This window comes from Scyliorhinus canicula, chromosome 1, assembly GCF_902713615.1.
Source record: "Scyliorhinus canicula chromosome 1, sScyCan1.1, whole genome shotgun sequence".
Lineage (NCBI taxonomy): Eukaryota > Metazoa > Chordata > Chondrichthyes > Carcharhiniformes > Scyliorhinidae > Scyliorhinus > Scyliorhinus canicula.
Window position 1 is genome coordinate 8,040,234 of NC_052146.1, and position 17,087 is coordinate 8,057,320.

Below are 17,087 nucleotides of genomic sequence, written 5' to 3' on the forward strand. Positions count from 1 at the left end.
AAGAGGCAAAGGGCTCGAAATGTTAGCTCTGCTTTCTCTCTGTACAGATGCTGCTGAGTTTATCCAGCATCTTCTGTTCTTCTTTCAGATTCCAGCATGCGGGGCATGTTGCCTTTTTAAAAAATAACAATTTCCCAGGACAACAGGGAGAACTCCGGCTCTTCTGGTCAGTATCACAGCCTGTTTGTGGCATCTTGCTGTGCACAAATTGCCTGTGCGTTCCTGACACTACAACAGCCCCCACCCCACACTCCAAAAGTACGCAATTGAACCTTTTGGACATGCCGAGGTTATGCCTGGCGCTGTATAAATGCATGTCAGGTGTAGGATGTCCGTCCCGTTAGATGTGCCAACATTTGTGCTCCCTCCAACCTGCCGGAACATTCTGGGACTGCCCCGGGAAACCCAGCTGAAATATGGTGCCAATCTGATCTTCAATTGCCGCTTGGCATTGAATTAAATGTGCTAAAACTTTCCTCGCGTACCAGCGCAATCCATCAATTTAATAAGCTGAGCAGATTCCATCTCACTCTGCACAAATAGTTTATTAAGGGGCCTGTTATATCTTTATTGCTGTAAATGTCTGCAGACAACTGTCCAGAGAGTTCATAAATCTCTCCACAGTCCTGGCCAGAACTGTTTATGTTTGAGCTGTTGAAGTGTTTATGAAAATTAATCTTCTTGTAATGCCATCACCTGACAATATTCAAATACAGGCTACACATCAATGTACACACTTGGAGTTAAAGGACAGTTATTTCAGTCTTGGAAGTAAAATTAGTGGACAAGGGAAAATTAATTAAAAGGTTCATACCCTTGTGTAACCCCCAACTTAATATCAAAGGCACCTTTATGGTTCGAGTACTGGAGACTGATGTTATGAGGAGGAAAAACTCCCTCCGTATTTAATGCAGTAGCACGGTGGCTAGCACTGTGGCTTCACTGCGCCAGCGTCCCAGGTTCGATTCCCCGCTTGGTCACTGACTGTGCGGAGTCTGCACGTTCTCTCCGTGTCTGCGTGGGTTTCCTCCGGGTGCTCCGGTTTCCTCCCACAGTCCAAAGAGGTGCAGGTTAGGTGGATTGGCCATGATAAATTGCACCTTAGTGTCCAAAAAGGTTAGGAGGGGTTATTGGGTTACGGGGATAGGGTGGAAGTGAGGGCTGAAGTGGGTCGGTGCAGACTCGATGGGCCAAATGGCCTCCTTCTGCACTTTATGTTCTATGGCTGGTTTAGCTCACCAGGCTAAATCACTGGCTTTTAAAGCAGAACAAGCAGGCCAGCAGCACGGTTCGATTCCCGTACCAGCCTCCCCAGACAGGCGCTGGAATGTGGCGACTAGGGGCTTTTCACAGTAACTTCATTTGAAGCCTACTCGTGACAATAAGCGATTTTCATTTCATGTTCTTGGCTGCAGACTTGCAGTTAAATTAGTTCAGAATCAATTCACCAAGAGTAACGTCGGCTTTGAATTGAGGTCCAAAAGCGTGAGCAGGACACACTCCAGATGGAAATCAAGCGGGAGATTTTGAATTGGAAACGCGGTGGAGGCTGGGAATACAAATGTGAAAGCCAGAAAATGGCTGGGAAACCTCAGCACGTCAAGCTGCGTTTATGGGGTGATGGGTACAGGGTTAACCAGAGGGAGTTTAACCCCCCCCCCCCCCAAAAAAACCTTCTGCTGAGTCAACAGGGCAGTAAAAATGTTTAAAAACCTGAAATGCAAGTCCAACCCCACCTCGAACACACTTACTTCTGATTTTAACGGACGTAAGGCAAGTGGTTCATCAAAACCTTTTGAGCAGGGGTTTGTGTTGGCGGGGAGAGGGCGGTTCTGGGGCTTCTGGGCTGTGGGTGGTGCTGAAGCCTGCTGCCTGTGCTGTATCGGAAGTTCTTAGAGGGCTGTGTTCATCAATTGATTGCGGCATGGGCGTATTCTGCAGCTGTGGGTGCTGGGCACAAAGGGTGGGGCGTGGTGGGACTGAAGGCTGCGGGAAAGATTGATGGAGTGGCTGTCCATTAAATGTAACGACATGACAGCAATGAGATCTCGGAATGATGCTGCCTAAGTGAGAAGGGGGCCGATTAGCCTGGTCTATCCCTGAAGCAGAAAGAAACTGCCCTCTAACATTCCAGAGAATCATGCTGGTCAAACTAATTGGCCATCAAGAGTTAACCCTTCACAGTCTCAAAGTCCAGGATACTCCCAAGATGCCTGGAGTTTTCTGCGTACATGTTTAAGACTGCACCCCATTTTTAGTTTCTTACCAAACCTTTGATTAAAGTTTTATTTGCCCCTCTGTCCCAAGCTCCTGATGTACATTGTGGAGAGGGGCGAGGGAGGAGCAGGACCTCCACGTGAACCTGCTGCTGGGCCTGGCGAAACTCGCCTTGAACAGGCCCAGGAGGCAGGTGATCGAGGGGGTTGCCCGACCAGACTGCCTGCCCCTCTCCCGCGGCCACATTCGCGGATGGTTGCCCCTGGAGAGGGAGCATGTGGTGGCACCATTACGGACTTGCATGCCCCGTGCCTCTACTGGTTTCAACTGATGAAACAGACAAATCAGTCGTAATTTGGATCATACTCAACACAAACGCTATTTAACACCACTGTATCTAACTCAATAAAACATTAATTATACGCTTATTTGAACAGTTGCATAAGTTTCAAGACTCACAACTTTGCATTTAGTTGACATTTGTATAAACACACACAACAAGAATCTTTAGCAATTACAAACATAAGGACCCCACAGCTACAGTAATCTATGTATAACCCTTAATGAATTCCCCTTAACTGTTCCAATTCAATAACAAAGTCCAAGTAAAACTAGAAACTCCTTTTCAAAGGTATGGCCCAGCACACGGCATTCTCACTGGTATAAGACTTGTTATGGATATTCTGTTCCCCTTTTCCATCAGCAGGTTTTAATTCCTACCAGAAAGCAATTGGAACGCCCTGCCTGCAACAGTAGTAGACTCGCCAACGTTAAGGGCATTTAAGTGGTCGCTGGATAGACATATGGATGAAAATGGAATAGTGTAGGTCAGATAGGCTTCAGATGGTTTCACAGGTCGGCGCAACATCGAGGGCCAAAGGGCCCGTACTGCGCTGTAATGTTCTATGTTCTATGTTCTATCTCTTTTCAGTTACCAAGCAGTCTGGAAACAGCTTTTAAAATGAAGATAGAGACACTTCTTTCAACCTGTGCCGTTCAAACCAGCCCAAACTCAAAGTGAAATTAAAACTCACGGAGCCACAGCCCAGCTCCACCCACACAATGACATCACTGAAGCCATGTGATAAGACAAAAACTTTTCTTAAAGGGACATTCCCATGACAAAATAAGAAACCCAACTAGAGAGAGCGCAAAGAGCAAATAAAAAGGAGATAAGAAAGCCCTAGAAACAGCATTACCGTTCCTCCAAACCTGACAGGCCGAGATGTAGAACAGTTGTCAAGCCTCAAGGCTATACTGATTTATAAAGTCAGAAACCTGAGGTGGTGAGGGAGTAGGGATAGCAAGTAAAGAATATATTGTAATTCTCCTTTGGAAGGGAGGAAAGTTTTATTTTTGGAGGAATTGGGAATGTAATATGTTGTTTGGCCTGAATGTCATTGTAATGAAAAAGTGCTTGACACAACAAGGGTTAATGTGGGACTGGAGAATAGCGCCGCCTGTGGTATGATGTATAGAGTCACCTGGTAATAGACTCAGAGCACACTCCAGAAGCAGGGAGAAGCAGCTCCACGCATGACATTAACTGGGATCTGTAAATAGTTAAAGATTAGTGATAAACATTTCATGTTCAAGCATGTAAGTCTCAAGATCTCATCGCTGAGACACCCGAATGAACCCATAATACAACAATCCTCAATATATCAATCTGTCTGGGGAGCAAAGAGCTTTGCGACATCCTGAGGTTGTGATAGGTGCTACACAAATGCAATTTATCTCTTTCCACCGCAGCAGTGGAGGTCCAGCATTGTGAAACGAGGCTGCAGAAAATAGATTGCAAAGGTTTCCTTGATACATCCTGGATCTGACGGCGTCAGACGCCACTCCGCTACCCCTGGTGTTTGCAGTAGTGTTTGGGTTCGATAGCTGCATCTCAATTAACCCCCAGGGCGCCCTAGTCTCTCAATGATGTCACTTTGCTGCCGGTGACATGGTCAAGTCAGCACAGCCAGCAGACAGCACAAGAAGGATTAAAAGTGTCCATTAGTCACCCTGCCTGGCAAGATTCCACAGGCAGGACATGGCCCAAATTTGTCAGCTGTCATGTTGAGGAATTTATAACTCAATATATAAGTCTGCACACAGAGTCCGAGACACTCGCTGACTATTACTCAACCAGATCTCCCCTCTGCAGACAAAGAAATATGGAACAGCGACTGATGCTGGATTGAATAATAAAGACTTGCATCTCTAATGCACCGTAGGATGTCCCAGTCGAGTACTTTTTGAAACAGACACACTGTTACACCATCGGAAACATAGCAGCCATTTTGTGCACAGCAAGATGCCACAAACAGCGATATGATAATGACCAGATAATCAGTGTTTTTTTTAGTGCTGTTGATTGAGGGATAATTATTATCCAGGGCACTGAGATTGTGTTAATCAAACAGATCAAGGGATGAGAAGGAGCAGGTGGAGTATATAGTTTTAGATCCCGGAGCAGCCATTATCCCAATGAATGGGTTAAATGGCATCTTCACATTCCAGCGATGCTCATGGTCAGTCTAAAGCCAAGGTTTGCCGTCAGGTTTGGCCCCGACGCACGTGTTTCTCTTCGGTTTCTGCCATACCAAAGATCTGTTTCTTTTTTTTGTAAATTTAGAGTACCCAATTCATTTTTGTCCAATTAAGGGGCAATTTAGCATGGCCAATCCATCTACCCTGCACATCTTTGGGTTGTGGGTGCGAAACCCACGCAGACACGGGGAGAACGTGCAAACTCCACACGGGCCAGTGACCCAGAGCCGGGATCGAACCCGGGACCTCGGCGCCGTGAGGCAGCAGGGCTAACCCACTGCGCCACCATTCTACCCCCAGAGATCATTTTCTCACCGTCAGTTGTAACATTGCAAAACTCACTGGGGTGCACAGATTTAAGGGGCGGAATGCTAAAGCCCCTCCCGCCTGCGCGATTTTCCAGCCCCATCAAGGTCAATGGACATTTTAATGGCTCGCCGCGTTTTCCAGACTTGCCTTGCCCCCCCCCCCCCCCCCGCGCGACGGGGCCGTAAAACTCCCTCGTGGTCACTGCAATTAATTCCTTCAGGTAATGTGGTGATGCTGGAGCAGTGCAGCAGGAGCTTTAAAACTCTGCCCCTTAAATCTACGCCTCAGTGAGTTTTTTAACGTTCATTGTTATAACTAACGGAGAGAAACAGGTCTGAATGGGAGATTTGACAGAGGTGTGCAGGGTATTGACAGGTTGGATAGAGTTGTTGGCCGAGGCAGATGGGTGAGTCACCAGAGAGTCGGGCCAGTGACTGTGGCCAGAATTCTCCGACCGTCGAGATTTTCCCGCTGGCGGTTCCCCCCCCCCCCCCCCCCCCCCCCCCGCCAGTGTGGGGCGGTTTCAATGGGAAATCCCATTGACAAGCGGCGGGGAGATGGATACCCACCACCAGCGAACGGCCGCGAAACGCGTGGCTCGGGAACCGGAGAATCCCGCCCCACGTTCTCCCGCCGGCGGGGAATCAATCCCCCCCCCTGGTCTGCGCTCATGCTGGGAGCCTAAATCAGGAAGCGGCTCCCGATCCTTAGCCGTGCACAGTTCTGCATGGCGAGGGATCCCCGAGGGAATCCTGTTATCGAGCCGATATTTTGAGCTTCACAGTTACTCAGCTGTGCAGAGAGATGAATGGAGCAATGCCGACAGCTGGGGGGTGGGGGGTGGTGAGGAGGGGGGGGGGGGGGGGGGTGAGGGGGGGGGGGGGGTTGTGGTGGCGCGGAGGGGGGGGGGGGGGGGGAGTGAAAGCTGTCAATCTCCATCCAGTAAAATCAGTGTCAGAGAGACCTGAATGAAAGGCCAGCGGATCAGAAAAATGAGCGGATGGTGTCACCCACCTGCTCTGGGGGAGGGGGAAGTGGGGGGGGGGCAAAGGGGGAGGAGAATTGACAGCTGCTTCCCCTGTCTGAGCCAGCAGGTGTATTTGCCCAGGTGAGTGTTAAAGCAGTGATTTTGTTCACTGTCTCTGTCTGGACTGCTCTGTGCTTCCACACAGGAGTCTCTCTTCTGGGGGGGGTCTCTGGTGGGGTGGAGGGTGGTCTCTTTATGTCGGGTGCCTGTGGGGGATCTCTTTATTTAGGGGTTCTCTGTGGGGGTATCATTTAATAATGGGGGTATCTGTGGGGGTGTCTTTATTTAGAGGTCTTTGTGGGGGTCCCTTTAATTATGGGGGTCACTGTGTGGGGTGGGGGGGGGTCTGGTGGGTTGGGGGTGGGGTGGGCAGGCCTTGCATTGTGAGGAGGGAGGTGGCCCTCTGATGAACTTTGGGGGCCAACTCCCTTCAAGAGTTACCCCCTTGGCCCACCGCCAGGTCCACAGCATCAGGGCCACGCTTGTCCGTACCTGTATTAACCGTCGCCCACGTCAATGGCGGAGCTGAAGACCGGAGAATCACTCAGGCCCTAGATTCACGCTGGATTCCCTGTCACATCGGGAACGCCGCCTCCGGCTCAGAATCCAGCCCGACAGCTTCAAGTAGATTCAATAAAGAGATAAACATGGGGGGGGGGGGGACAATGTTTCTGCAGAAAGTTGTTATCATCTGGATGATCAGATAGGGCAGCAGAAACAGATTCAACACTAACGTTTGGAAGGAAAGTGCCTATTTATTTGGCAGGGAAAATATTTTGCAAAGGAGTGGAACAAATTTAATTTGTCTTTCAAGGTCATGATGAACCAAATTGCCTCCTATGCTGTACAACTCCCTGGGCCCTTTTCAGGCCCCATTGTGTCAGGCTGACAGGCCCAAAGCCTGATTCAAACTGGAGGAACAGCACCTCAGCCTCTCATTAGGCCCGAACATTGAGTGCAACAACTTCAGACTGTGAACTTGCTCTGTTTATATAGCGCCTCTGATGTAATAAAACGTCCCAATGTAGATTATAGGGTCATTCAAAACACAAGACACCGAGTCAGCGAGCCCTTTTAAAATGGAGGGCTGGTCTTGACCTCAGGCCTCCCAAACCCATTCCTGGCCTGTGGGATTTTCACGAGTGCCTTTAAAGGCTGGTTCCTGTCTCAATCCCGAGTTGCAATCCCCGGAATTTTCCATGGAGTTGGGCCAAGTTTTTAAAGGGTTGTGGTTCGGGTACCTCGTAAGAGACGTGATCACTAGTCTGCATGACGGGACATCTTAAAAGGCGAGTTCAAAAGGTCTTTCTCGTGCTCCATTGTTTCAAGACAAGGACCCCCTCCCCCACCTACCCCACATGGTCTAAAAAAGCTCAGGAGGCCCGAGGGGGTAAATCCAAATGAGGTTTTATTTGACAACAAACGCTAAGGCCACAAGACGGCTTACAGCTCCTAGATCCCAATCAGAGTGACTGCTCTCAGCAGTCCCAGTCTGGGCCGGTGTTTATGAGGCGATTGCCAGGAGCCCCAGCTGATGCCCTCCACCTACTTGTGTGGGAGCTCATATTCCACGGGTCCCCACGGGGAGATCAATTCGGGTGACTCCATGGGTCTCTTGAGGATTGTTACATGGTCCCTCAGACCCTCCACGTCAGGTTGTGGCATTCCAACTCCCCCCCCCCCCCCCACCTCATACCCTCTTGGCCAAGCTTATGGCCCCCTCATGCTCCCATGCCAACCTATGGCACTTCCCTTGGCAATGCCTATTGACCCAGTAGAACTCATTTGTTTAGAACCAATGATCGTTGGATGTGTAACGAAAACTTTTTAAAAGTCATTCATTCATTGCTTACTTTTCTCAATTAAAAAAAAATAGTCATGTCATTACAAGGCAATAAAAGTGTCAATCATGCAAACCCCTTCATGGTACCAATAACATAAACCACAAACCCTGAATCCACTGAAGCTTGAGTAAATAAACATTGTGAAATTGACTGCAGAGATCAGAGAGGCAAAGATGTCAATCAGGCAATGTTTTCTCGGGGGCTCAGCTGCTTTAAGAGTAATGGATGGCTGGGCTCTCAGCTAAGCATGTGGCTCCATTGAGGAGATTGCGACTTCTCCACTTCACAGGAATTATTCCAGAGCCACCCAGAAAACAACAGTAATGACAGAACATTTCCACATTACAACTATTTCATCATCTGTGAAGTGTTTTGTGACAACGTGCAGTCATGGCGCTGAACGCAAGTCTTTCTTTCTTTATTGTGGTTATGTTTTGTGACCAACTCAGATTCTTTGATGATTTCAGGGTGCATCCACAGAAAGGCAACGGACAATCTCTGTTGAGGACACAGCAGCCCACTTGTTTGGCACTCCATAATATTCACTCCCTCCACCACCAACATACGTGTGGCACCAATCTGTGCCACCTACATGATGCACTGCCACAAATCACCAGGGATTCTTAGACAGCCCCTTCCACACCCACTACCACCTAGAAGAACAAGGTCAGCAGATACATGGGAACACCACTACCTGCAAGATCCCCCCAAGTCACTCACCATCCTGACTTGGAACTGTATCCGCCATAGCTTCACTGTTGCTGAGTCAGTACTGGAACTCCGTCCTTCACCACATGGACTGCAGTAGTTCACAAAGCAGACGCTGCGACAACGGATGAACGGGCATCGCGCGACAATCGGCAGGCAGGAATGTTCCCTTCCAGTCGGGGAACACTTCAGCAGTCAAGGGCATTCAGCCTCTGATCTCTGGGTAAGCGTTCTCCAAGGCGGCCTTCAGGATGCGCGACAACGCAGAATCGACGTTGCCAATCGTTCTGATAGCCAAGCTCCAAACGCATGAGTACGGCCTCGACCGGAACCTTGGATTCATGTCTCACGACATTTAACGCCCCACCATCTGGCCTGGGCTTGCGAAATCCTACCAACTGTCCTGGCTTGAGACAATTCACACCTCTTTAACCTGGGATTATCCCTCTCTCCAGTTTCTCTGTCTGGACCTGCAAAGACTTAATTACCTGCAAAGACTCACATTCAAAGTATTATCTTGCATCATTGGCTTTGTCTATTTATGCTGTGCTTGTGTAACCTACCTCTTCACTCACCCGATGAAGGAGCTGCGCTCCGAAAGCTAGTGATTCCAAATTAACCCGTTGGGCTTTAACCTGTTGTTGTCAGACTTCTTGCAGTTCACAAAGGCAGCTCACCACCGCCTTCTCAAGGGCAAAGAATACACGGCAGCAACTCAGGACCGATTCACCACTCAGTTGCCCCGAAGGCTGGGATGTGCGCTCCAGTTGGCTGTGATCTTTGAACTTTGATGAGCTTCAAAGTCTCCTCTTCATCAGAAAGCTTTTCAAGTTCCAATGCTCAGGCGACTGATGAACGAAGAAGAATAAACCACTCCTGCTATAACCCGCATTGGTGGATTGGCCACGCTAAATTGCCCCTTAATTGGAAAAAATGAATTGAATGCTCTAAATCTATAAAAAAAAAACAATCAGATAATCACTAGTAAGAGAATCCTTTCTTTTGGGGTTAAAATCAGCTCTCGGCAAGATAAGAAGGTTGAAAGCAAATTACTGCGGATGCTGGAATCTGAAACGAAAGAGAAAATGCTGGAAAATCTCAGCAAGTCTGGCAGCATCTGTAGGGAGAGAGAAAAGAGCTAACGTTTCGAGTCCAATGACTCTTTGTCAAAGCTCTTTGTCAAAGTCGTTTTCTTTGGTGCATTTCTGCTGTTTTCAGAGTTATTTTCTAGCTGCAGCATGTTCTCAATTTACGGAGAAGGGAAGGCCTCTCTCAGGCACCGAAGCTGTATCCTGAATCGCATTGATGAGTGGAAATGTTTGCGATTTCACGGGTTATTTCCTGTCTCTCTCTGTAGCGTCCTCTCTCTGCCTTTATTACTCTCCCTCGTTCTTTCTGTCCATCTCCTTTTCTTTGTGTCTCTCCCTCTTTGCCTGTCACTCACCTCAGTGAATCACCACTCGCTGGTAAGAAAGATTCTCCTGAATTCAGTGCCGATTAGGTTTACTAGTGATTATCTGATATTATGGCCAATCCACTGACCCTGCACATCTTTGGGTTGTGGGGGCGAAACCCACGCAGACACGGGGAGAATGTGCAAACTCCACACGGACAGTGACCCAGAGCCGGGATCGAACCTGGGACCTCGGCGCCATGAGGCAGCAGGGCTAACCCACTGCGCCACCGTGCTGCCCTATCTGATATTATTTATCTCTATTTCTGCTCTCCTCCATGTAATAATAATAATTAGTGTCGCAAGTAGGCTTACATTAACACTGCAATTATGTTACTGTGAAAAGCCCCTAGTCGCCACAATCCGGCGCCTGTTCGGGTACACTGAGGGAGAATTCAGAATGTCCAATTCATCCAACAGCACGTCTTTCAGGACTTGTGGGAGGAACCGGAGGATTCGGAGGAAACCCACGCAGACACGGGGAGAACGTGCAGACTCCGCACAGACAGTGACCCAAGCCGGGAATCGAACCCGGGTCACTGGCACTGTGAAGCAAAAGTGCTAACCACTGTGCTACGATTCAGGATACCTTCGGTGTCTGAGAGAGGCCGTCCCTTCTCCGTAAATTGAGAACATGCTGCAGCTAGAAAATAACTCTGAAAACAGCAGAAATGCACCAAAGAAAAATACTTCCATTTCTACCCCAACTTTCACTACCTCTGGACATCCCAGAATGTTTTGGCCGCCTTTGGGACATGTCAAATTGTTGTAATGTGAGCTGTGCCAGCCTGTTGGCGCAAACTTAAAACAGTCAGCAATAGCAGCAGGGGGAAGTTGAGGAGAATGGATTTTCCACCCTGCGTTGTTCCGATCCGGAACAGACTTCCTGCCTCGCCTTTTGGTCGCATCAGGGTAGCTGGAAACGGGCATAAATGCCAACCTTGCCCACATCCTGAGAATTGGCAAAACAATAGTTTTGCTGACAGTGGTTTCAACCTTGCAGAGAGCTGATTTTAACCCCAAATTAATGAAATGCTGAATTGCTGTTTAAAACACTAATGCACAGGGACATTGTTGAGCTAATGATGAATGTTTACTCACCCTGGTCTGGATAATTCAGACTGTACAACATGTTCAAATGCATCATTAGGCCACTAAATGGATCATATGGATGATAAGGGCATAGTGTAGGTTAGATGGCCTTTAGTTTTTGACTTCCCATGTCGGTGCAACAACGTGGGCCGAAGGGCCTGTACTGCGCTGTATCGTTCTATGTTCTATGTTCTAAATAATATTCTTCAGGTATGAAGTCAGTCAGCAGTGATTAAACTCCTTTTGACGTTTGGACCACATTGTTCATTTCGGGTTTTAGATTTCTGGAAGGGAATTTTACCAATTTCCTGCTTCTTCTCTCTCAGGAAGGAGCTGTTACTTCTAAGTGCTGTCTGTTACTCTGAGCACTGACTGTTACTCTGAGCACTGTCAGTTACTCTGAGTACTGTCTGTTACTCTGAGCACTGACTGTTACTGTGAGCACTGTCAGTTACTCTGAGTACTGTCTGTTACTCTGAGCACTGTCTGTTACTCTGAGTACTGTCTGTTACTCTGAGCGCTGTCAGTTACTCTGAGTACTGTCTGTTACTCTGAGCACTGACTGTTACTCTGAGCACTGTCAGTTACTCTGAGTACTGTCTGTTACTCTGAGCACTGTCTGTTACTCTGAGTACTGTCTGTTACTCTGAGCGCTGTCGGTTACTCTGAGTACTGTCTGTTACTCTGAGTGCTGTCAGTTACTCTGAGTACTGTCTGTTACTCTGAGCGCTGTCTGTTACTCTGAGTACTGTCTGTTACTCTGAGCGCTGTCAGTTACTCTGAGTACTGTCTGTTACTCTGAGCACTGACTGTTACTCTGAGCGCTTTCAGTTACTCTGAGTACTGTCTGTTACTCTGAGCACTGACTGTTACTCTGAGCGCTTTCAGTTACTCTGAGTACTGTCTGTTACTCTGAGCACTGACTGTTACTCTGAGCGCTGTCAGTTACTCTGAGTACTGTCTGTTACTCTGAGCACTGATTGTTACTCTGAGCGCTGTCAGTTACTCTGAGTACTGTCTGTTACTCTGAGTACTGACTGCTACTCTGAGCACTGTCTGTTGCTCTGAGTGCTGTCTGTTACTCTGAGCACTGTCTGTTACTCTGAGCTCTGTCTGTTACTCTGAGTACTGTCTGTTACTCTGAGCTCTGTCTGTTACTCTGAGCGCTGTCTGTTACTCTGAGCACTGACTGTTACTCTGAGCACTGACTGTTACTCTGAACACTGATTGTTACTCTGAGTACTGTCTGTTACTCTGAACACTGATTGTTACTCTGAGTACTGTCTGTTACTCTGATCTCTGTCTGTTACTCTGAGCGCTGTCTGTTACTCTGAGCACTGACTGTTACTCTGAACACTTATTGTTACTCTGAGTACAGTCTGTTACTCTGAACACTGATTGTTACTCTGATCACTGACTGTTACTCTGAGTACTGACTGTTACTCTGAGCACTGTCTGTTACTCTGATCACTGACTGTTACTCTGAGCGCTATCTGTTACTCTGATCACTGACTGTTACTCTGAGTGCTGTCTGTTACTCTGAGCGCTGTCTGTTACTCTGAGCACTGACTGTTACTCTGAGTACTGTCTGTTACTCTGAGCACTGACTGTTACTCTGAACACTTATTGTTACTCTGAGTACTGTCTGTTACTCTGAACACTGATTGTTACTCTGATCACTGACTGTTACTCTGAGTACTGACTGTTACTCTGAGCACTGTCTGTTACTCTGATCACTGACTGTTACTCTGAGCGCTATCTGTTACTCTGATCACTGACTGTTACTCTGAGTGCTGTCTGTTACTCTGAGCGCTGTCTGTTACTCTGAGCACTGACTGTTACTCTGAGTACTGTCTGTTACTCTGAGCACTGACTGTTACTCTGAGTACTGACTGTTACTCTGAGTACTGTCTGTTACTCTGAGCTCTGTCTGTTACTCTGAGCGCTGTCTGTTACTCTGAGCACTGACTGTTACTCTGAGCACTGACTGTTACTCTGAACACTGATTGTTACTCTGAGTACTGTCTGTTACTCTGAACACTGATTGTTACTCTGAGTACTGTCTGTTACTCTGATCTCTGTCTGTTACTCTGAGCGCTGTCTGTTACTCTGAGCACTGACTGTTACTCTGAACACTTATTGTTACTCTGAGTACTGTCTGTTACTCTGAACACTGATTGTTACTCTGATCACTGACTGTTACTCTGAGTACTGACTGTTACTCTGAGCACTGTCTGTTACTCTGATCACTGACTGTTACTCTGAGCGCTATCTGTTACTCTGATCACTGACTGTTACTCTGAGTGCTGTCTGTTACTCTGAGCGCTGTCTGTTACTCTGAGCACTGACTGTTACTCTGAGTACTGTCTGTTACTCTGAGCACTGACTGTTACTCTGAGCGCTGTCAGTTAGTCTGAGTACTGTCTGTTACTCTGAGCACTGACTGTTACTCTGAGCGCTGTCAGTTACTCTGAGTACTGTCTGTTACTCTGAGCACTGACTGTTACTCTGAGCGCTGTCAGTTACTCTGAGTACTGTCCGTTACTCTGAGCACTGTCTGTTACTCTGAGTACTGTCTGTTACTCTGAGCGCTGTCTGTTACTCTGAGCACTGACTGTTACTCTGAGCGCTGTCTGTTGCTCTGAGTGCTGTCTGTTACTCTGAGCACTGTCTGTTACTCTGAGCTCTGTATGTTACTCTGAGTACTGTCTGTTACTCTGAGCTCTGTCTGTTACTCTGAGCGCTGTCTGTTACTCTGAGCACTGACTGTTACTCTGAGCACTGACTGTTACTCTGAACACTGATTGTTACTCTGAGTACTGTCTGTTACTCTGAACACTGATTGTTACTCTGAGTACTGTCTGTTACTCTGATCTCTGTCTGTTACTCTGAGCGCTGTCTGTTACTCTGAGCACTGACTGTTACTCTGAACACTTATTGTTACTCTGAGTACTGTCTGTTACTCTGAACACTGATTGTTACTCTGATCACTGACTGTTACTCTGAGTACTGACTGTTACTCTGAGCACTGTCTGTTACTCTGATCACTGACTGTTACTCTGAGCGCTGTCTGTTACTCTGATCACTGACTGTTACTCTGAGTGCTGTCTGTTACTCTGAGCGCTGTCTGTTACTCTGAGCACTGACTGTTACTCTGAGTACTGTCTGTTACTCTGAGCACTGACTGTTACTTTGAGCGCTGTCAGTTACTCTGAGTACTGTCTGTTACTCTGAGCACTGACTGGTACTCTGAGCGCTGTCAGTTACTCTGAGTACTGTCTGTTACTCTGAGCACTGTCTGTTACTCTGAGTACTGTCTGTTACTCTGAGCGCTGTCTGTTACTCTGAGCACTGACTGTTACTCTGAGCGCTGTCTGTTGCTCTGAGTGCTGTCTGTTACTCTGAGCACTGTCTGTTACTCTGAGCTCTGTCTGTTACTCTGAGTACTGTCTGTTACTCTGAGCTCTGTCTGTTACTCTGAGCGCTGTCTGTTACTCTGAGCACTGACTGTTACTCTGAGCACTGACTGTTACTCTGAACACTGATTGTTACTCTGAGTACTGTCTGTTACTCTGAACACTGATTGTTACTCTGAGTACTGTCTGTTACTCTGATCTCTGTCTGTTACTCTGAGCGCTGTCTGTTACTCTGAGCACTGACTGTTACTCTGAACACTTATTGTTACTCTGAGTACTGTCTGTTACTCTGAACACTGATTGTTACTCTGATCACTGACTGTTACTCTGAGTACTGACTGTTACTCTGAGCACTGTCTGTTACTCTGATCACTGACTGTTACTCTGAACGCTGTCTGTTACTCTGATCACTGACTGTTACTCTGAGTGCTGTCTGTTACTCTGAGCGCTGTCTGTTACTCTGATCACTGACTGTTACTCTGAGTACTGACTGTTACTCTGAGCACTGTCTGTTACTCTGATCACTGACTGTTACTCTGAGCGCTGTCTGTTACTCTGATCACTGACTGTTACTCTGAGTGCTGCCTGTTACTCTGAGCACTGACTTTTACTCTGATCACTGACTGTTACTCTGAGCGCTGTCTGTTACTCTGATCACTGACTGTTACTCTGAGTGCTGTCTGTTACACTGAGCGCTGTCTGTGACTCTGAGCACTGACTGTTACTCTGAGCGCTGACTGTTATTCTGAGCACCGACTGTTAATCTGTGTGCTGTCTGTTACTCTGAGCACCGTCTGTTATCTGAGCACTGACTGTCACTCTGTGTGCTGTCTGTTACTCTGAGCGCCGTCTGTTACTCTGAGCACTGACTGTTACTCTGAACACTGTTTGTTACTCTGAGCACTGACTGTTACTTTAAGCACTGTCTGTTACTCTGAACACTGTCTGTTACTCTGAGTACTGTCTGTTACTCTGAGCTCTGTCTGTTACTCTGAGCGCTGTCTGTTACTCTGAGCACTGACTGTTAATCTGAGCACTGTCAGTTACTCTGAGCACTGTCTGTTACTCTGAGCACTGACTGTTACTCTGAACACTGACTGTTACTCTGAACACTGATTGTTACTCTGAGTACTGTCTGTTACTCTGAACACTGATTGTTACTCTGATCACTGACTGTTACTCTGAGTACTGACTGTTACTCTGAGCGCTGTCTGTTACTCTGATCACTGACTGTTACTCTGAGTGCTGTCTGTTACTCTGAGCGCTGTCTGTTACTCTGAGCACAGACTGTTACTCTGAGTACTGTCTGTTACTCTGAGCACTGACTGTTACTCTGAGCACTGTCTGTTACTCTAAGCGCTGTCTATTACTCTGATCACTGACTGTTACTCTGAGTACTGACTGTTACTCTGAGCACTGTCTGTTACTCTGATCACTGACTGTTACTCTGAGCGCTGTCTGTTACTCTGAGCACTGACTGTTACTCTGAACACTGATTGTTACTCTGAGTACTGTCTGTTACTCTGAACACTGATTGTTACTCTGATCACTGACTGTTACTCTGAGTACTGACTGTTACTCTGAGCACTGTCTGTTACTCTGAGCGCTGACTGTTATTCTGAGCACTGACTGTTACTCTGTGTGCTGTCTGTTACTCTGAGCACCGTCTGTTATCTGAGCACTGACTGTCACTCTGTGTGCTGTCTGTTACTCTGAGCACTGACTGTTACTCTGAGCACTGACTGTTACTCTGAACACTGATTGTTACTCTGAGTACTGTCTGTTACTCTGAACACTGATTGTTACTCTGAGTACTGTCTGTTACTCTGATCTCTGTCTGTTACTCTGAGCGCTGTCTGTTACTCTGAGCACTGACTGTTACTCTGAACACTTATTGTTACTCTGAGTACTGTCTGTTACTCTGAACACTGATTGTTACTCTGATCACTGACTGTTACTCTGAGTACTGACTGTTACTCTGAGCACTGTCTGTTACTCTGATCACTGACTGTTACTCTGAACGCTGTCTGTTACTCTGATCACTGACTGTTACTCTGAGTGCTGACTGTTACTCTGAGTGCTGTCTGTTGCTCTGAGTGCTGTCTGTTACTCTGAGCACTGTCTGTTACTCTGAGCTCTGTCTGTTACTCTGAGTACTGTCTGTTACTCTGAGCTCTGTCTGTTACTCTGAGCGCTGTCTGTTACTCTGAGCACTGACTGTTACTCTGAGCACTGACTGTTACTCTGAACACTGATTGTTACTCTGAGTACTGTCTGTTACTCTGAACACTGATTGTTACTCTGAGTACTGTCTGTAACTCTGATCTCTGTCTGTTACTCTGAGCGCTGTCTGTTACTCTGAGCACTGACTGTTACTCTGAACACTTATTGTTACTCTGAGTACTGTCTGTTACTCTGAACACTGATTGTTACTCTGATCACTGACTGTTACTCTGAGTACTGACTGTTACTCTGAGCAC